At 46.1% G+C, this 21,026-nt stretch overlaps 2 long non-coding RNA genes across 2 annotated transcripts in view; one reads left to right on the forward strand and one right to left on the reverse strand.

Moving 5' to 3' along the window:
• LOC144134937 (uncharacterized) overlaps positions 1-15,639 on the forward strand; it is a 49,189-nt gene extending 33,550 nt beyond the window's left edge. Inside the window, exon 3 of the long non-coding RNA XR_013315307.1 lies at positions 15,583-15,639. This is a non-coding gene — a long non-coding RNA (uncharacterized LOC144134937). The remainder of the gene's footprint in view (positions 1-15,582) is intronic.
• Positions 2,000-20,789, reverse strand: LOC144134936 (uncharacterized). The gene is made up of 5 exons (XR_013315306.1): positions 20,664-20,789; positions 10,358-10,500; positions 10,206-10,297; positions 8,322-8,411; positions 2,000-2,224 (listed from the first exon to the last, which is right to left on the reverse strand). It is a non-coding gene; the product is annotated as an uncharacterized LOC144134936 (long non-coding RNA).
• Positions 20,790-21,026: the final 237 nt, after the last annotated feature.

Genomic DNA, 21,026 nt, shown 5'->3' on the forward strand with positions numbered 1-21,026 from the left:
TAATTTGCGTGCTAAATGTTACCATGCCTTGCATCTAGTTGTATCGCCCCTGCTTCCCGGGTCTACCAAGGCTGGCAGTATTGAATAAATAAATAAAATAAATCAGTAAATAATGCTTTTTGCAGTTCAACTTAAGATTGACTAGCCGGCAAGTTCGGGGCAGTAAAACTATTCAATAACTTGTACGTCCTCGGACCCACGATGCTCAGGAAGGCATCTACTTTGTTCGCTTCTGGAATCTTATTCACTGGCAGGAATGCATCAATCCTTCCTTCGTACGTTCCCAAATCATACTGAGATTCATCGAACGATTACACTTGCCCAATCGGGTTCATCCTGGGTGTTTTCGAGTCGCTCCGTTGTGGTCCTTCTTGTACGCTTGGCTGAATATCCGTCCTAACAGTCCCTGTGATAACGGTCGTCCGTCTGCTTCAGTATCCCATCCTCGTCGCTAAAGGGTTGTCGTGCCTTGGGAGGGGAACCACACTATAGCCGAGGTGTAACAAGTACTCGGGTTTATGGTCAGCCGGCCGTCAGACCACGCGTCGCGCTGGTGGACGAATGAGCGTGCAAACCAGCATGCCATGTACTTATATCGAGATAAAGACAGGCGACGGGGTGGCGCCCTAACACCGGTACGTGGCCATTAGTTCGCCGTTTGCTTGTCGTGATAGAAACATACATATTCCTTGCTGGTTACATGTTGAGAGCTGAGTGTAGGATGCTGACATTTTGGTATTCGAAAAACTGGAAGCCAGGAAGCTAAAGTATATCAAGCTACATAGCTCTCCCTCATTGTACAGTGCTAGAGGAGTTTCCTGTTTCAGAGTACTCTGTAAAGTTTTCCATTAAAATATCGCTTCCTATTACGATAATAACACTTGCTCTTTGTGTCAGGTATTATACGCAGAAGATAATTTTCAAAGGAAAACATGTCTGTTTTCATGGCATGCCTTAACAGAAAGGGCTTTCCGGTGCATCATAAAAGAAAACGTTTTCATGAAGAGTTCTGTGAACATCTTTCTGAAAAATTTTATTCCGTTTGTCTCTACTTTACCCGGCCGTGCTTTCCAGGTGGGGAGAATTTTGTCCTCTAAGCAAGCATGCAGCGTGTTTTTTTTTCCATCGACCCTTAAAAAGCATCAGAAACGTGCCTAGAGAAAAGACACCAAGAAAAGATCCCCCAAAAAAGAAAAACTGGTTTTGGAATTCAAAATGCTGGATGGCGCTGCTTTTTCCTATTTGTTCTAATATAGGCATCAAGAAGGGGATTTGCACTGCTGGTCGCACGATCGTACGCACGGGCAAAGATTGCCATATGTGGCACATTGTCGACTTTGACTGTGCGATCTGGACTAGCGTGCGTTCGTCGAAATATGGCATAAATTTGGAAGCTTTACGTGTCGCTGAAAAGCGAACAGACGGGGATGAGAAGATATTGTACGCAGTTGGCATCAAAGATTGCAATTCTGAACTCCAATATTTTAGAGCATTGTTTTTCGTACTTTCGAAGTCGAAAACTGGGACACACCCGGGCAAGAAATACGCCAGAAAGATGTGTGGTCGTGTTGTTGCGACAAATATTTCTGCAGATTGCAAAATTGTGTTGTTGTGACAGAAATGTCTTTGTCGTTATGTGAGGGGACTGCACAGTATTATAGAAAATCTTGCTGTTGTTATAAAATGTTTTGTTGACATGTCTCGAAAGGGTACGGAAAAAATTGTCGGTACATTAGAAAGTTTCCGCTGTGTTCTTCGCTTAGGTGTCTTTGTTATCTTGTCTTTTTGCGCATGCAGTTACCGAACTCTGCTGAATGGACCATCTTGAGATCTACAGTATATCTGAGCAGAAGCCACCAATCAGCGGTACACTCACGTTTCTTGCCCAAGAGGTTCTAATTAAGTGGTTTCAAGTCATGGCGCCGGCGGTCTTCGCCGAGGGCTTAAAGAGCAGCCGCGCCTTCTCTCCCGATAGAATAACAATGTCCTAGTTCCAGGATTTCTGTTTTATAATGCTTTATTGTGACTCATGTTGTGCAACTCTATACACGGTAACTTACTTTATAAGCCTTTTGGCAAATAGGAAGATACACACGTTTACTGTAATTTGCTTTGCCATATCTTGCTGCGTGGTCAGCAACTAATTCCTTAAAGAATATATGGCAGTCCGAATGAAGTTTTTGTCCACTGGCGGCTTGACTTACTCGAAGATCGACCCAGCCACCTAAATACAGAGAGGCAAAGAAATTAGTCAGGTTTTCTTCATCGTGTGCAGAAGAAAATACTGAATAAACTTATGCGACAACTGCGCGCATGAACATAGCAGGGTAGGAGGCACCGGGAAAGAGCTCCTTTTGAGATAATATTAAAGCAACAGCTATGCACGCCTGAGCTTCCGAAACAGTGGCATTTTGAATGAGAGTGTTCACAGCAAGCAATACGAGAAGAAATCAAACAAGAACCACCCAAAGAAGTGGAGGCCACAACATCTGATGGCCTGCGCGGGCCCGTCTTTCAAGGCAGGTTACGTCGAGGTTCACGCCAGCGCACACGGGCAAGCTGGTCGAGTAGCCGCGGTGCGTTTTTCTCCTCATATGCAGCGTGGGAGCCGGTGAGACCAGACGCTGTGGGTCTGCTACGACAGAGTACAAACCCTACCGTAAGACAGGGCGCTAACTGAATAGAGAGCGGCCAGGACGCCTACGCATGGTGTATAGTGCAGAAAGCATGGGCCATACGTGTCGGCGTCAAGACAGAGGAGTATGTACTTAATATGTGGCATAGCGGTGCATGACATTGCATTGCGTGCCTCTGAAGCTGGGGCAGTGAAGTTTATTTTACAAAGCTAAGAGTGCGTGCAGCACGAATGGAGAGAGGCTCTTTAGAGACGAAACATTTGGTCAGTGTTAAGAAAGAACTGAAAAGCTCCGCATGCAAGCCAAAGCCGGCGTTTTCAAGGCATTTCAAAAGCAGTTTCTAAAAGAAGGACAACTTGTTTGTTTACAGTTGTTCAACCTGCGGTTGTGTTCCCTTCAACAACTATCTCATGACATTTCCAGAGCCAAGCGACTAAACCCTGTAAAAAGAATTCTCGACTGCTGTCTTCACTACATTATAGTTGCAGAGGAGTTAACGCTTATTGTCACATCCGTTAGGTTGAGGCAACCTAAACAGATTGACAAGTAATCAGCCTCTGCCTGCACAATTAACGTAGAACAGGCTTAATCCAACTGAAGATAAATGAAAAGGCCCGAAGGCAATTATATAATTCTACCACCTGTAGGTGGGGAACAAGGAAGTTGGGGTGTAAAAAGCTACATAGCGACCCACACCCGGGTGAACGTGACTAGGGAGACTCCCCTGATCTCCCTTGGGACAAAGCGGAGAGGATGGGTGAAATGGGTTATGGGTATTGGGATTGGAATGTGGAGAGCGAGCTTTTTGGTTTGACCCTTCATATATCTCGGCTTTATTACTGGCCTGCCTCGCCAGGACAGGGAGGGCGTCAAGATTGCACAATGGTGCGGCCCCGCTCACGGGGTAACCTACTACCCAAAAACGCAACTGGCCCCCTACCGACAGAGAAATGAATACCTAACCCATGGTGAGCTACCTCTGGCCCCTCCTCCACTTCTAGGGCTTGTTTCGGAAATGCTAGCTGTTTGCCGTCGAGTGCTTTTCGCGGTTTTTCACACACCGGAAATATGTGTGGTGTGATACAGCAATAGAAGCTTAGGTCACCAGCCTATCGGCCTTCTGGCCTTGGCACCATGCCCTAACACCTCCGGGGAACCCACCTGCGCTTCCAAACAACCAACCATGCACTTAATTTCTCCCGTAGCTTGATCCTCGCCTATTGACGAGGAAGTGTTCAAGGCTGGGCTGGCCGGGCCACAAACTAAGAACGTGGATTAGGGTGAGATGACCCGGGACTACTCCGCCGGTACTCCACAACATCGATGGTTTTTGCACTGGCCGTACTACGCCCCTTTACCTCGGGTTCCGCAATGATGCCAATGGCCCCGCGGTCAGCCGTGAGGCTGCCTTTCCTAGGACACGCTTTCGACGAGTCTGCCTGCTGGAAGCCCCTGAGCGCGGACCTGGCCACTCCGTGGCCAGAAACCTGCGCGTCGGTCTGCAGACGTTTACGCACATGAATGCGGAGGTGAGTTGCATGTATTTGAAAATCCTTTGAACTGTTACATATGCCTTCCGTACCGGATTTCGTGGGTTCAGCCTTGGTGTATCCCCAGGCAGACCTCTGCCCAGGCATTGGACCACACGAGCGCGACTGGCCCTCAGAGTCACCTGGGAGTCGCTGCCACGCCCATGGGTCCATCCTTGCATATGCAGAGGATGGACCCTGCACAGCCCATCCCCACCGCTGACTTTCCACCGGGGCAAAGCCTAGTAGCCGAAACTACACCGGCCCATATCGGGTGGCGGGGGGGGGGGGTGGCACGAGCAGATTGCCACAGTAAATTGTCGCAACCTGAAAAACTCTTTTGTGTAATGTCGAGCAATCCAGTATATAAGCTTCAATATCATTGATAAGTCGGTCGCCAAATGTTCATCATTCATCAGATTAAATTTCTATGCAACGCCGCTCGATTCGTTTAACCCGTTTGCGATACTCGACTGATTTAAGGATACGGTGCTCCAGGCACTAAAACGAGAATTAAGAAGTGGTAATTTGGGCTTTTTGTTTCCTGACTATATCAATGCCTGTTCCCTTCCGCATGCTGCAGCTGCACAGGTCGAAACCGCAACTGACTCTATCGACAACTGCGGCATGCACAATTAAAGATTGCCTGCGGAGGGAATTCCAGGACGTTGCTGGAATTTCCTTCTCCACTTGCTTGGTTAAGGTTGTAGAAAAATTGCGCATACAGAAAACCAGCATATGCATCAAATCCTGCCTGCTACCTGTACTGAGTGTTTTGATACTTGCTCGCTACGATAGGAGTTTAGCAACCAGCGTGTGCTGTTCATAAATTTGTAACATATTGCATTTTATGGATGATTACATTTTCACATTCCAAATATACCGAACCCGAAATGCCGTAGAAGAAGCATAGTGAATCCTTATAGAGATTTCTTCACACCTAGATGGCCTCACATCAGCAGTAGAGCACTGATTCCTTTCGCATGCTCTTTTGCTCAAAACCGTAATGACAGCACCGACAATTGCGGAACTGTTCAATTCCAGAACGCCTGCGAAACCACTTCAAGCACCTTTTTGCAGCATTTCCACCTTCTACTTCTCCGCTTGCTTTGTTATGTTTGAAGGATATTTGCACATACTGAACACTGGCATATGCATGGAATCCTGCCTGGCACCTGTAGGGAATGATATGCTTATTGCTCACCAGGATAGGAGTTTAGGAGCAAGCCTGTGCAGTTCGGCAGTTTGTAAGACATTGCGATATGTCGATTATTACCTTCTCAAATTCAGAGCCTTCCTGCCTCAAAATACCCTTGAAGAAACATGACGCATCCTTGCAGATTTTTCCTCATGCCTAGATGACCTCGCAGTAGCAGTGGAGCCGCACGGAGACAAAAATTACGGAGTGCATTTAAGCCTACTTACACACTTTGAAGGCGGAAGTATTCGTTTTCAATTTATATTTTTTCTTGCTTCCGAATAGCCCAACTGCTCGTTAGTATACACTCGTAAGGCAACGAACACGCTAGGTTTGTTTTTATTTTCTAAGAAAAGCGGTTTTCTGGCCTATGGGTTGCGTGCTCGCTTTCGAATCTGAAGGTACTTCCTTCTATTCCCCGCACCTGCGGGAGAAATGGTTTTCTTTGCTGGCGGAGAAAACATGAGTTTCGAGGAAAGCTTTCCGTGGCCGCTGACAACGACTCCGGACGTGATCCAGCCTGATCCATAAAATGTTGATGTAGCTAGAGCTTTCACGAAACCGCGGGCGCTGAACTGTCTTCGTAGCTGTCTCGGCCGGCCTTCATGTTTTCGGCTCTTCATTCCTGGCTTTGAGCAGCTTGCGAACCTGGCCACTTGCATTCGGCACAAGGACTCAAAAATTTGTGTTCATTCGATTGTGAACCATCCTTTAACAGCTGAAGATTTCTCTTACCACACTATCACGTTTGCGCCACTGATCCTCACACTGCTACTGAGATTCACATCATAACCAGTGGTCTCTGCCTGGGTGCGCCACTCGTCATAATGCACAGCGGTGCCGAGCACGTTATTCTATATGTCTGCAGTATATTAACGAAGTTACAGAGCAACTACAACTGAAGTGAATTTCTGTATGTTGTGTTCACTGCGCAAGAGTTCCGAACGCAACCCGAGCACGAGCACAATCGATCATCATTTCCTGCGTTGGCTCATGAGACTGCACTACACCTCTGGTAGTCTGGCATGTTGGCTTTTGCGCCTGCAGGAATATGGCTTTCCTGTCCATTGCAATCTGGCTGTCGCCGTAGTGATGCAGTTTTTTGCCGAGCCATTCATTGCCCACTGCACCTAGTGGGGACATAGGGTCAGAGGGTGTTTAGTTTCCCTCTCCATGACGTTCTCAAATGAAGCAACCTTCCAGCAAGAAGAATCAAACAATCTCGAATTGCGGCCTTTCCTTCAGACAGGACACGTGGCAACGCTTTTCCTTATCGTTCATGTTCCCGACGAACTCGTATACGAAATTCACTTGGTTGACTGTGCCTCCTTGCTTATGGGTGGCCCAGAAAACTACCTCACGCCATTCTCTGATCCATGCACGATGTTATAACATAGGATTACTTGCTTTTCTCCCGTACACTGCACTGAATTCATAACGGTCTCTATTGGCCTAAATTGTATAACACAACAAAACAATAAATCTTAAGTAGTGACCAATGTAAACGGCTTATCTCCTGCCCAACTCCTCCTGCAAGCCTCCTGCATTGGGTCAAACCACCATTGTCGCCTATTGCAAAATTCTATGACAACCTGCTTGACCCCTTTGCCATGTATTCATACGAACAGCGCTGGGTTATCGCGTGCGTAGAATATTTGAAGATTTTGTGGAAAACACAGCACTCGTTTTAGCAAAGGCGACTGGTGTGTAGGCTTTTATGCTGCACTCTTTTATTTTTCGTGTTGGTGCGCCGCGTGTTATAATTAGCGAGTATTATAAGGGTTATAAGTATAGCACATAAAATACGTATTAATAGTTATAATAAATGTAGTATTGTAATTAGCGAGCATGAACGGCAATTTACAGCTCACGGTGTAGAAGAATCAGCCCGGTCGAGCGGCGTCGGAAACCACCACTGTGCACTTTACCACCAATAGATCAATCTCACTGAGAGCACAGATTACACCTTCATAAACATGCGGCCGATATATGCTGCACCGCACCCTCGAAACAGCGACGTCATGTAGCCATTCGTGACCTAGGCCTACAGCACCGGTATTCATGACCTCACCTGTTATTCATCATTCTATCTGCTGTACCTGAGATTGCCCCGCATTTTCCCAGATACGATCCTCCCATTTTCGCCACGTGACTCTCTTACAGTTTCCAAGGTATTATTTCATGCGGAAGGTGCTCGTCGAATGGACCGCTTTCGCTTCGACGAGTGCCACTTTACGGACACAGGTGCTGCATGGGATTTGCTTTTGCTGGGGCACAATTTCGAGGTTTTTAACACTTCTTTGGTCAGTTACTATGGCCTTCTCGTCGTCCTGAGCCAACTGAGTGACAGAACTCAAGTTATAGCTAATGATAACACTCACAATTGTCGCTCCCGCAAGACCCAGTGGCCTATCTGGCTCGCCACAAGACCGTCACCACCGGCAACTCTGACTTCCTCGGGGACGAGGTTCTTCTGTCTCCCGGAAAATTGTCACGCCCCGCAGTGGACGCGATGGAGGATTAAGAGGCTGCAGGGGTGCGAGGGATGTTAACTTGAGTGCTTACTTTTCTGCGCCTAGTCTCTAAATAAAGCTAATCCTTGTTAAGAAATAATATCGAAAAATTTTCTCTGTACTATTAGCATAGGAATACAACACTTTTGAAAGATTCATTTAGGTTGGTGCACCCGTTAAATATTTTATCAGCCAGCCTCGCATTAACTCTTAAAGCCTCATTCTTCTGTGCGGTGCTCAGCCGTGTACCGAAGCGCCCTCATTTAATTTTATTACAGATTTAGATTGCGACCAAAACTGCAAAACCTTGCTTGTGCAGGTGAGAATTCTTTATTATTTCTTTTTAAAAAAATATAGGAATACCATTTTATAATTATAAAAATATAGAGATAACCCTAAATGTTAGAAAACCCGTGATAACACTAAATGATGAAAAGATACTGACCTTGGACGCTGGCATAAACTTCAACCACAGCGCATGTTGAGGCGCTGCTTAGGTACTTCACGGTCTCTCTGAGGAGTAACTTATTTGTAACTGCAAAAGAGCCAAGCGGTCTCTTAAAAAGGATGCGGTTGTGGAAAATGACAATATATATTCGACAAGGTAGGTTGTTTGGCGAGTTGTTTACGATATTCCATAACTACAGCTCGACAATCGGGATATAGAAGAAAGGACCAAGTGGGGGCACAGCACCACGTTCTTTTGTGTCACTGCGCGTTTCTTTCTTTTATGCCCCGTTCGTCGCATTGCATCTGTGGGGTAGTATAATATAATTCTTGTACAGAAAGCCAAGTGCGGGCATCAAAATTAGCTGGTGCTTGTCATACTTCATGTGTACCTGATTTTTGAGGACTACGTGGTGGCTGAATTCTTTACGACCATTAATGGCTGAATTGAGCCCTCTAAGAGGAAATTTGTTCAGGAGCAACGAAGAAAGCATGTGAAAAATACGCCTGGCTCCCTCCACCATGAAAAGGCACAAAATTTAGTATTCAGTTAATGACTACTGTTAATTATGTATGAAAAGAATGCTTTATTTTTATAATTTGTTTTCCTCCTGGCAGTCAATATCCACTTAGTAATTTCAACTATAGTGAAGAATTAAGAAAATAAATGTCTGCTTGTGCTGACAGATTTTTTTCATATTTGACGATGATTTACGAGATGAACCTGAGGTATGGCGCCAGGTAATGCTTTATCTCGACAGTCACCGCGTAATATGTAACGCTGAAGTCTTCAAATCGATATCCTTTGTGCCAGCGAATTCTTTTAAGCTACTAGTGAAACAACCAACTGCACTCTTGCGACAGAATGCAATAGGTAGACAATGAAATTGCTACAGAAAGCGTCAGAATGCAATAGCTAAGCTTTGTGGCTTCGGCTTATTTGTTCGATGCGACGCTTCTGCGTAGATCAAACATTCCGCCGTTCCGTTCCGCTCAGGGCACAGCGAAGGGCGCTTCATTGCGGCATTTTCTTACAATAAGTTAGGGACCGGATAAAAGTTGAAGCAGACGACGACATCTCCAGCACAGGGCGAGAAACTCGTGGTGTTCCAGGCTGGATTGTAGGCTACGGCAATCGCGTAGCGGTCTAACGCAGCACCCAGCATTAGCTATGCTTTTCTATTTAGTGCGCATTTCTATTCACAGAATTAACTATGTTTTGCTGTCTATACTTTTTATATTAACCGTTTATATTGCAACCATGTAGTAATTATAAGAATTTAGCTTGTACCAGGTTGCAAGCCAAATGTTACCTGGAAATATTGATCAACGGCCTGGCATAAGAACACGTTTCACGGAAAAGTAAATACTGCGAAGAGCTCAGAATATTTCCATGAAAGTTGAGGCGAACTCTTTGCGTTCATTTTTGCGGCGTCTGGGGCCTTAGCTTCACAAAAATGACACTGAAAATGAAAGGCTTGCTGACCTTTACTGATCCTGTCAGTAAACATTCCACCTTTGTGTTACAAATAACCGCGTAAGGCTGTAAAAGAAACTATAACGCGTAAAAAAGTACCGGCAGGCCTGGTTAAAATTGATTTCTTTTTTTGGCACTTAATGCTTGAAATATCAGAAAAAACATTGAGTGTTTAATGAAGCAGCGATCTGATTAAGTTACCGAGCTTGAAAAAACATTATTGGTATTTATTTGTAAGCTAAGATGCAAGCTACAAAATGCGTAGCTGTTATTGATCGCGGAACACGCGCAGCATTGATGTGTCAGCACTCCTAAATTCATGTGGAATAAGATAGAATTTTCTGATTATGTTTATACAGATCTCTTAGCTTTGAGCAGAGGAGAGAAACGTGTTTAAAATCATACCTCTGTTACGAAACTCGAGTACATCCGGTGGCCCATGGTTCAAACGGTGCGCGAAAGTTGCATAAAATGTTACCCTGAAGTGGCCTACCACCCTGCGCAAAAACAAATTAACGTGATACCCTTCTTGTGTTTATTTTAGTTGCATGTCTTACATCTTGTTATTAATAGAAGACCTTCTTGTAAGCTGGCAAGATGTCCTTCCGTCGCACTGATAGTGGTCCAGCTGGCAAATCGGTGTTGAATAGCCCAGATTACTTGTTAAGACTGTCCATATTCTTTCACTTGTGTTGACGAACTGTAAGAGAAATTCACAGCTAAGTAAGTGCTGCTGTCATAGTTTCCGGCTGGCTTTTCAACAACTGAGAGAAATGCAACAGGGTTGCAACTATTTTTCATCCACAGGCCAGTTTCGCAAGCTTCGCACAGGGAAATATTCCTGCACGAGATCCGTCTGGAGGTCTCACCCATCGAGCAGGTCCTTTGGCAGACTTCGACGCAGTATTATCAGGGAAGGACAAGATGGTCCCGTACCACCCCAAGCCGATACAATACCGAGGAATCGATTCCTGTTTCCACCGGTTTATAAACCTCTTACGATATTTGAAAAGCCCTTTTGCATCATCTTCAAACGCTGTTTCATCATATGCCGGCCCTGTATGACGCCATGTTTCCCGGTAGCAATCGCCCCGACTGGGCCCTCTGCGGTCAACGCACCTCTTATTACTGTGCCCAGCTGACCCCGGAAAACCCGAGCTGCAGCTCAGAACATCTGAACAGTGGGAGGCCGAACTGCTGTGCTCAGACCAGGTTGTCCAATGTCGGGCCTCAAGCGAGCCCACGAGGTTAACACGAACCGATTGATTATACAATTCAGGGTCTTAATGGTCTTGAGTCAGCCCACTTTAAAAATTTTTGAGATATGCAACATACATGAACATATCGAAAGTGAAACTGGCTTCAAACAGTCCATCAGTTTAATTTACCACGTCGTCTATTCATGAATCCGCGATGTTAGACGTGATGCAGTCAGGAAAAAAATGTTTTGTCAAAGGAAACCTACTGGATAAATATTTTGTACACTATGTACCCTTGTGACAGTGTTTTATTACTGCTCACAATGGGCTGGAGGTAGTATCCATTGACTCTCTGACACGCGTTCAGAATTATCTATAAACGGGTTTCTACAGGCCTCCCATCCGAGCACACGGCACATAAAAAAAGAAGACGTTGATTTTGAAGAGTTGGATTGCTTTGCTTCTGGTAAGGAGAAGCCGAAAGCTGAGATCAATATTTTAAGCGGGAGAAAATTAGGCTGTGTATTGGAACCTTCAGTCATCAATAAGAAGAAAAAGTTGAATACGAATTATTAAGGAGGCACAGAAATGTTTTCTCGTTTTTGATACAGTGAAGGAGCTTTAGAGGTGCTTGTAAGGTGAGGCGAAAAGTTCACAGAGATACATAAATATCGCGAAAAAAACTGAACTTACGTGAACAGCGTGTGCGACATTAAAGAGTTCGTGGACGGTTTGTAGTGGAACAGGCGCACTCTCACACCAGGGGGAAAATTCTTTTTTATTGGTATTTAAAGGGTGCACTGTGGGGATTAAGATTTCAAAACACCAGCAGCGGCATTCAATTGACGATAACTCTGGTTCTGTAAAATTAAAGAGTTTCGTGCACAAAATTATGCATAGTCTTCCTTTTGCAATGGCGCACATCTGAACAAGACGCAGTTTCGAAGGAAGTATATTGTATGCGCGTTATGAAAGGTGGCAAGACTATGCCAGCTTGATTAATGTAGAATAAAGAGTAATTAATAAAACATTTATGCGGCGTTGCGCCATGATCTGTCTGCATAGAAATAAGAGAAATTTGTACAATCCAAAAAATACAGCGCGCTATTTTTTTGGAAACGTTATTCGACAATAAACCATGTTGAGTTAGGGTGTCAGGCCACGAAATAATTGGCAATATAAAGCAAGTCACTGTCTATAGCTTTCAAAAATTCCAAAAGCGGAGCTTACTTTGTCAAACTGCAATCAATCATAAATTCATTGGGCAAAGTCTACAGAAGAGGCATGTGCAAAGGTGGAAAAAAAAAACTTTGGTGTATCACCTAAGGTGTCCGGGATTTTCTAAAGACAGGCCTCTTGAATTAGAGAGTGCTTTTTTATGAAATCATGGTCAAGGGATCAGCACATAAAATACAGCTAAGATGGGCTAAATAGCGTGGTTCTTACCTGATACTAAATAGAAAATTTTATCTATTACTATGAGCTCTCTTGATTTGTAAGCCACGTAGGCCACCATAATCATTATCCATATCAGTTTTAATATTCCCGTTACAGAGGAACCCCCCGCCCCTCGTCTGGGGCCCTATAAAATTCTGCCTGCATCGCGCCAAATACATGGGCTTTCGTCAGAATTACGAGGTATATACATGCCTCCTTACGTGCGGAAATGCGACAGCTGTGTGCGGTCTGTTACCTGCTCCATCTGCTGGGTCAGCGCGGTACGTTGCGAGGGGAGGGGAGGGGGCGTTCAGTGGGTGCCGCGTGATGGTGATACGACTGCACGCCAAGGTCGGAGGAAATTTACCACAAACGGATGAAATTTTGTGCTTTCTTGATTACGACATCTGTAATTAACATACCATAACTACTCATGTAGGCCTCAGTACATATCTCGAAGACGTTAAGAACTCTGGGTTCACTAGACGCGCCTTTATTCAGCCTCTAACGTCGATGTGCGCTGGAGGAGTGGCAGCGTCCCTGTCACGCATGCTGGCGACCGTGGTTCGATTCCCGCCTAGACCGTGCACTACGGCACCTATTTTTTTCTTACAGACCCACCTTTACTTCCCTTACAGCGCTGCTGATGTGTCCGCCGAGGAGTGAGACAGTTATTTGCCTTTCGTTTCCTCGAAACCAGTATTTTCCGGCAGGAGCGGAAACATATTGTTACGTGCTTAGCACGCACGGTGGGTTTATTTAGAGGGGGATCGATCGAAGCAGGACCTCGAGGAAGCCTACGAGCGTTCTTCTGCCCTTACTCCTCTTTTACCTCTACCGATTCGTAAAACCGTTCACCTTCTTCTTCCGTCTACAAGGGCACGTAACATTTCCCTCCACGCAGGCGAAGCCCGTCGGGCGAGTTAAATGGAACCTCTGGAATGATATTGCTTAGGCGGGCTACATGCACCACTTCAGAGTGGCGTGACCACCGACAGCTTACAGTGAGGCGTGCTATAACGTAATTAGGATCTCGTATACACTCTAACACAACAAACGGTCCAGTGTAGTGTGACAGCAGTTTTTGAAAAAGAACCGGCTTGCGTAGAGGCGACCATAACCACACAATGTCGCCAGGAACATGACACTTGTTGGTGTCGGGAGTCGCATCGGTTCTTGGGACGCTCTTGGGGAGATGAAAATCCAACGCGGGCAAGGTGGCGAACTTCTTCAGGTCTGCCGAGTGTGGTATTAAGAGAAGGTTCATCATGGATGAAAAATGCAGTATGGCGTCGAGGTCACAGCGAGGCGAGCGAGCGTGGAGACGGCAGAAGGGGCTGTAGCCAGTTTTCTCATCTTCCGATTTGTTGTATGCATCAGTAATGAACGAGAGGACACCATCCCAATCCTCATGATCTGCAGCGACGTACTTAGCCAGCCCGTTTAGTGCGTTCTACCACGCCGTTCGTTTGGGGGTGACATGGCGTCGAGTGGCAAAAACTGCAGGCGCTGAGGCGGAGTTCTTCGACGACGTCCACTGTGACTGGCGGCCGCTCTCATTAATGAGGAGTGCAGCAGGGTCGTCGCGAAGAATTACAAATCCAAGTAGGAAATGAGATACTTCAGAAGCAGTAGCAGCTGGTATTGCGGATGTCTCACAATAACGGGTTAAGTAATCTACGCATGCAAGAATCCATCGGTTTCCTTTGAAGGGCCTTGGGAATGGTCGAGAAGGTCAATGCCAACTTGCTCAAATGGGGCTGTTGGAGGTCTGACTGGTCGCAGTTTTCCCAGTGGACTTGAAGTCGGCAGCTTAAAGCACAGGCATTGCTTAGAGCTGGCTACTTAGCACTGGATAGTTAAACGTATCTTAACAAGTAAAATCATTGTTGTGTGTGGTGTAGTGTTCGTTATACTCCCAAGTCCCCAGAAGGGGCATCGTCGTGCATCATTTCACGAACTGTGATGGGTAGGCTTTCTGGCACGACAAAAAGGATGCGGGCTCCGGATAAACGAAATTCTTTTTATAGAGCAATCCTCGCGAATGCAAAAAGTGTTCTCTACATCTTTGGCGGCATCAAACAATGAGGTTAGTTTGGTCTGCGTTGCTCAGTTCGGAAAACTCGAAGATCCGGGAAGGCATGTAAAAGTGAAGCCAAGTATTCATCGATGTTGTCTTCGTCGTCTTCAGTCGTTTGAAGCGGCAGACGCGAAAGACAATCAGCATATGAGTGTTTACGGCCGCTTTTATGCACCACAGTAAAGTTAACTTCTTTTGGCCGGAAAGCCCATCGAGCGAGCCGTCCACAACTGTCAAGAAAACTCACGAGCCAACAAAGCGAGTGGTGGTTGGTCACGGCGGTGAAGGCATTCCCGTACAGATAGAAGCGGAAGCGCTCTACAGTGAAAACAACGGCGAAACATTCTTGCTTGGTAACTGTGTAATTCTTTTCGTACTTACTCAACGAGCGGCTGGCGTATGCGGCCACATGCTGATCGTTGCCATGGCGTTGTAAAAGTACAGAGCCGATACCGATACCACTTTCATCAGTGTGCACTTCAATTGGTGCTGATGGGTAGAAGAGGCGTAGGATGGGTCGGAGGTCAAAAGAAATTTCAGACGGCGGAAAGGTGCGTCACATTCGCTGGTCAATATGAATGGTGCATCGTTATGCAGCAGACACGTGAGTGGATAAGCTATGTCTGCAAACCTTGGTACAAAGCGTCGAAAGTACGAGCAGCGCTCTATAAAAGCTCTGCAGCTGTTTTACTGATTGGGGCACCATAAAACTTTCGACACCTTCAATTTCTTTGCGATCCGGTCAAACACCTCCTTTATCAACTAAGTGACCAAGAACGACTGTTACGCAGTTTCCAAAATGATGTTTCTTTAAATTAAAGACGAGACCAGTTCGTTAAATGCAATCAAGCACGATGTCCAGATGCATGTAGTGCTCACTAAATGTTTTGCCAAAAATTACAACGTCGTCCAAATAACATAAAGAAAATTGCCCCTTTAGACCACGCAGGCTTGTATCCATGAACTGCTCGAATGTTGCAGGAGCATTACATAATCCAAAAGGCATAACGTTAAATACATAAAGGATGTATGGTGTCATGAAGACGGTTTTTTTCTTTATCTGCAGGGTGCATGGGGATTTGCCACTAGCCTGATCTGAAATAAATAGAAGAAAAGTATGAAGCTGAGTGCAGAAATTCAATTGCGTCATGAATACGTAAAAGTGGGTAGGGGTCTTTCCTTGTCGCTGTATTTAAGCGACGGTAGTGAACACAAAACGTCCATGTGGCATCTATTTTTCCAAATAAGGATAACTGGAGCTACCCAGGACTAGGAGATTCTCGAATAATGCCGCGTTTTAGCATGTCTCCAACTTGGTCATCTATTAACTCACGTTCAGTCGCTGATACTCGATAGGGCATGTGAAGTATCAGAGGTGCGGACCCGGTGTTGATCATGTGGCGAATACGACTGGTAGCAGCGGTGTTGAGTCATCCTTGGTGGAGTCAAACATGATCACGTGCTTCAGAAGTAGTTCCACTAGAATGCGATGCTCGGTTGTAGAAAAAGACTTATTAATCATAGCCTTAACTTGGGCCTCCATATCTCATTGCACGGGCTCGTCAATGACAGCGCTGGTTAGCGCCGCGATGGAACCTGACACGCCTTCCTCGAAAGAGGCTAGTTTAAGGCCTCGATGCAACACAGCTGGCTCTTCAGAGTGGTTGACTGTCCACAGCTCGGTGCCGCATCAGACCACGGGAACGACGCGATGAGGCACGAGGATGCTCTTAGAGCAGGCGAGTGTCGTTGGCTGTACTACAGCTGGAAAAGACTCGCACTGATTATGAATAGAAAAAACCGGCACGAATGCAGCAGATAACGCTGGTACAATAGTGAATTCTTCCACCGCAAATTCTCCAAAATCATGTGTCGCGTCATCCACAAGAGCCGAAAGCAGTGAAGAATTCAAAGCAAGCTCTCCCGTACGACTGTATAAAGTTGTACGACACTATTGCAGAAAATTAATCCCAAGAATCACATCATGCGCTGACCGAGGTAGCACTGCGAGTTCTGTTCGAAACTTTAGGCCACCAATAACAACATCCGAAGCGCACAAACTAGGTGGGAACAAAAGTTCACCACCTACACCACGAAATAACTCTGCACGGTCACCACTAAACAGTACATTCCTGTATAAACGGTTCTTGAACGTCAAACTTATAACGGATACTGTAGCGCCAGTGCCTACAAGAGCGATTGTTTTCACACAACCAATGAACGCTTGCAATTTGTTCTTCAACATGAACACGGGTAGAAGTATGGACGTCATTGTCTCGCCAGAGGCCTCGCCTCCATCGGCAGCGCCTCCTAGTTTCCCGGAGGTGAAGGGGAAGCACGACATCGAGAAGAAGGTGACCACCGTTGGCACTGAGGTGGCGGCGTCACACTGCGATCAGATGCAGGTGATGAACTCCGCAAATGTGTCGAATGAAACATGTCCCAATCGGACGAAATCGGGGATCGCTGCTGTTCGGTGTGCAGTTGTCCGTGAATATTCGCCGGGGGTCGGTAGTCTTGAGCAGTCCGGAAACGGCGGCGGCAATATCTAGGGATATGGCCTGCAATGCCACACCGATAACACAAAGGTTGAGAGCGCAAGCGATCGCCATAAGAGTCGAGGCGAACAAAGCCGCGACGATGGTTGTAGCCAGGCTCGCGCTGCTGACGCACTACGTCTTCAGGGTAGGCGGCCCTCCTTCCCGTCGACTGGGGGCATAACTTTGGGCATAGTTGCTCCGATCGTGCATATGCGAAGCGGCGCTGGGTTGGGCCCACGGAGTGGAGAGGGCAGCGACATCTGCCTGCTGTGCACAACTGTGCTGTTGATATTCTGCACGGCAGAAAGTGTCCCTGGATCTGGACAGTTCCTCGCACACAATCTTCGTAATATATCAGCCATAAAATGTAGAGGACAGACTTCAACACTGGCTACAGAGGTGACATTGGCCAGTGTTCTGAATTTAGGAGTAACTCGACGCAGCGTGAGAGCTTCAAATGTTCTACAATGTTTTATAACGCCGGCGGTGGTGCTCAGTCTCTCATTGCTAATCAGGAAATTATAAAAATAATCCTCAATCTATTTTGGAGGTGGCCTACTTCGGCTTCTTGAGGCATACTGGAATTCACTATCTGCATGGAATTAGGATAGCTTCGATGTATGCAGTGCAAATTTATCCGGGTAATTGCGTCCCGTGAAACATCGTCTGTTCCGCAGGCTTCTTCTTGGCCTATTCGTCCCAAAAATGTTTCTTCATCCAGCTTGTAAAAGTAGCCTATGTACTTAGTGAATTCTCATGATTGTCGAAACAGTCGAAGGCAATGCCGGCAAGGACGCACACCACGTTAGCCAGTTTAGTAGCAGTGTTCCCGCGATTATATTTGCTCACTCTATCTTAGTGTTTCAGCCAATCGTCAACGTTCTCCTCAGGGTTTTCAAAGAATGACCGGCGCTCTCAATAATGTGGTGAGTTGTTTGATGGTCCTCGTTATTCGGTATTGTCGTCTCCAGTCATGTACGATGGCATTGGTGGTAAGCCAGCGAGTCTACGGCTGGGTCGATAGGTGGAATGCTCCGTGGTCGATACCCGGCACCTCTCACCACAACTGTAACGTGCTTAGCACGCACGTGGGTTTAGTTAGAGAGGGGTGAATCGAAGCAGGACCGCGACGAAGCCTACGAGCGCCATTCTGCCCTTCCTGCTCGGTTACACCTTCAATTCAGTCCAACTGTTGCCTTTCATCATCGTGGTGGTGGTGTTCCTTTTGTGCCTACGTGCTCCCGTCGCCGTGTCTTAGTGTGTAACTTGCTAGGCTGCTCAGAGCTTGGATGCGGGCTCAGTCCTGCTAGCGATGGCCCCTTTTAATGAAGATAACATTGATGACGCCTGTGCGCACATCGCAACTTGAGTGCATGTTCACGAGCCTCGTGTGCTAGAAATTCATACGAAACCTTCCACTTCCCTGCCGCTTATATCTTTTTAATTTCCTCCTTTTGTTCACTTTACGCTTGAGATATCCGTCCTGAATTTCGGCTGTTTTATGCATTTCCTTTGTTAAAAACAGGGTTTCGTTTCTATTCTCTCGTTCGTTCTTCTACGCTCTCATTCTAACGGCTTCCTCTTGATGCACACTTCTTCGTCGCCTGTCAAGGTGCATCTGCGCGACTGCCTTCTCGCGTCCACGGCGTTCTTAATTTAGTACTGACTGGCACTCAAAGAATACCTGTTTCCATGCCTCCTGGCGGTGCCATGCCTCCTTAACTGCCAAAGGCGTCATTTCCTCTGCCATCATCATCTTAAGGTTCTAGACAAATTTCTTGAACAAGTATGCTGTCGAGATCCGCCCGCCGCTTCCACAGATGTAGCAGAGCACACAGGGTGGATGACACCAGGGCGCTGGTGGACCGGGTTCTGTGGTGTTTATGACCTGCTGTGGCATGTCTCCACGGCTTTGTGTCGCGCTTAGCTTGGACAGATGAGCTGCAGTGCGCTCGGTACTGTGGCACCTGCGGCGAGCAGGGAACCAGCTGTTGAAACTTTCTTTGGAATGTTGCCTGCCACAACAGGACTCAGGGCGTGTTGAGAGGGACCGTGATTTCTTAACGAAGTGGCGTGGGTGGCCTCTTTTACTTATTTTCATGCGCCCATCGATGACGGAGGCATGAATGCATACAATACTTCTTCGTGGATCACATTCATAAGTGTGAGTGCTTTAAGCGGCAGAGAAAATGGTGGCATCCAAAATAACTCCTCTTTCAGTATCACTGCGGACCTTTTTCAGAATTGTTTTATTACTAGCAGATATTTTCTGAAGATGGATTGCAAATTCTTGTGCCAAGTGGTCGTATTGCAGGGTTCGGAATTCTAGAGTCTGCTGCAACTACTCTTACTCCAGTCACTGCATTTCGAGGATTGGCTGCCAGACCGAATAAAAGCATTTCTTTCAAACTGTGTACAAAAAATTGCCTTTTCTTCCGTCTATATGGGTGTCTACTAAGAAACAGTCGCTTGCTTCCTACGTCTTACATATTAACGGTCTTCTTTGGTTCTTGAATGTCTCTCTGGAGCGGTAGGCCGGCTCTGTTTTCACGCACGTATCGAATGACACGAAGCGCATTAGCTTCATATACTACCGTTTTCTTCTTGTGGATTAATATAAAAAATTCCAACTCGTGCTTTAGCTCTCGAAATAGGTGGCTACCTTAAAGTTCCTCAAAACACGCCCTCAGAGGCCTAACAAAAATGCTGCCTTCCCGTCTGCCAAGTCTACTGGGTGCTTGAGAGGCAGGATCAGCACTTGTCCCAATTATCAGAGGTGGAGATCGCAGTCCCGAAAACAAGAAGAAAACAGAAAAAAATGAGCTAGCTGCGACAGCAGCCGAAGCCACTTAGGACGATTGTCCTCAAGAAGAGAATACCTGCAAGCTGAATGTAAATGTAGCCTAACTCTCAGTGAGTCACTCACGGCATCAGCAGGAATTTCTAACACGGTATTTCAAATGTACTATAAGGACCTTTAGCACGCTAGTGACCACTGACCAAGAAAGCTTATACAGAAACAGTATTCTTGATGTATGGTAACTTACGCATTGTAGACTAAAGCGCCTTTGATATCTTAGCTAGATCGGATTTTCTGCATTGCGGCTTGGGTTAGTGTTTTGTTATCAAGATAATTTTCACTTGCTGAAAGCGATCTTTGTAACAAAAACTTTCATGAAGATAAGATAAGTGACAATACAGAAATGAACCCAAGCCGTCCTCAGATACTGGTTGCGCATAGAACGGTTGCCCTCGTGAGGGTTGGCCGTGGGTGGCGCTTTTTCCAACTGGCAACGTTGTTTACTGGCTATTATTCGGACTAGTTTGGGTAGATAAAACACATCGGTCAAAAAACGAAGGAGTCAAGACTTTTTAGCTTTCTTGATAGCGTACTGAGGCAGCATTCGACGGTAGAGACTGCACCTTCAAACTCAGTCGAAACGTAACGTGCACATATCAGCACAAGTGCGGCAGCAAGCCCTGGGAGGCTATAACAAACAGAAAAGCAGCGCGTTCGTTCTATTCCGGCCGTATATATTTGTTCTACGCAATTTAGTGAAGAACACGGAATACTTTTCGCAGAACAGTGTATGGAAGAAAGCCTTACTTTTTCGGCGTCGGCATCCGGCATTCCGTAGAACAACTGCTCCGGTGTAAACGCATTAACATGTATTATCAAGCCAGTGGAGAGAAAAAGTACACATGACCCCAACTGAGGCATGACAGCAGTTTTTAATCATGAGTGCCTGGAAGATGGTACAGCTTATATATAAAAATGGCTGCCCTAGGTAAAACCTAAAAGGGAGTACAAAACCTCGCAAGTTATTTTTAACGCTTATTCAGCAGAACAGTGAACCGATACATCTTTCTTGTACTGAAAAAAAAACACTGAAATTAGGTGCCTTTAAGAATAACCTCGCATGAATCGCTTTTTGCACCTCGTGCAGTTGGCGGCGCAAACGTATCCGTG

The sequence above is a fragment of the Amblyomma americanum genome, chromosome 5, assembly GCF_052857255.1.
Source record: "Amblyomma americanum isolate KBUSLIRL-KWMA chromosome 5, ASM5285725v1, whole genome shotgun sequence".
Classification (NCBI taxonomy): domain Eukaryota; kingdom Metazoa; phylum Arthropoda; class Arachnida; order Ixodida; family Ixodidae; genus Amblyomma; species Amblyomma americanum.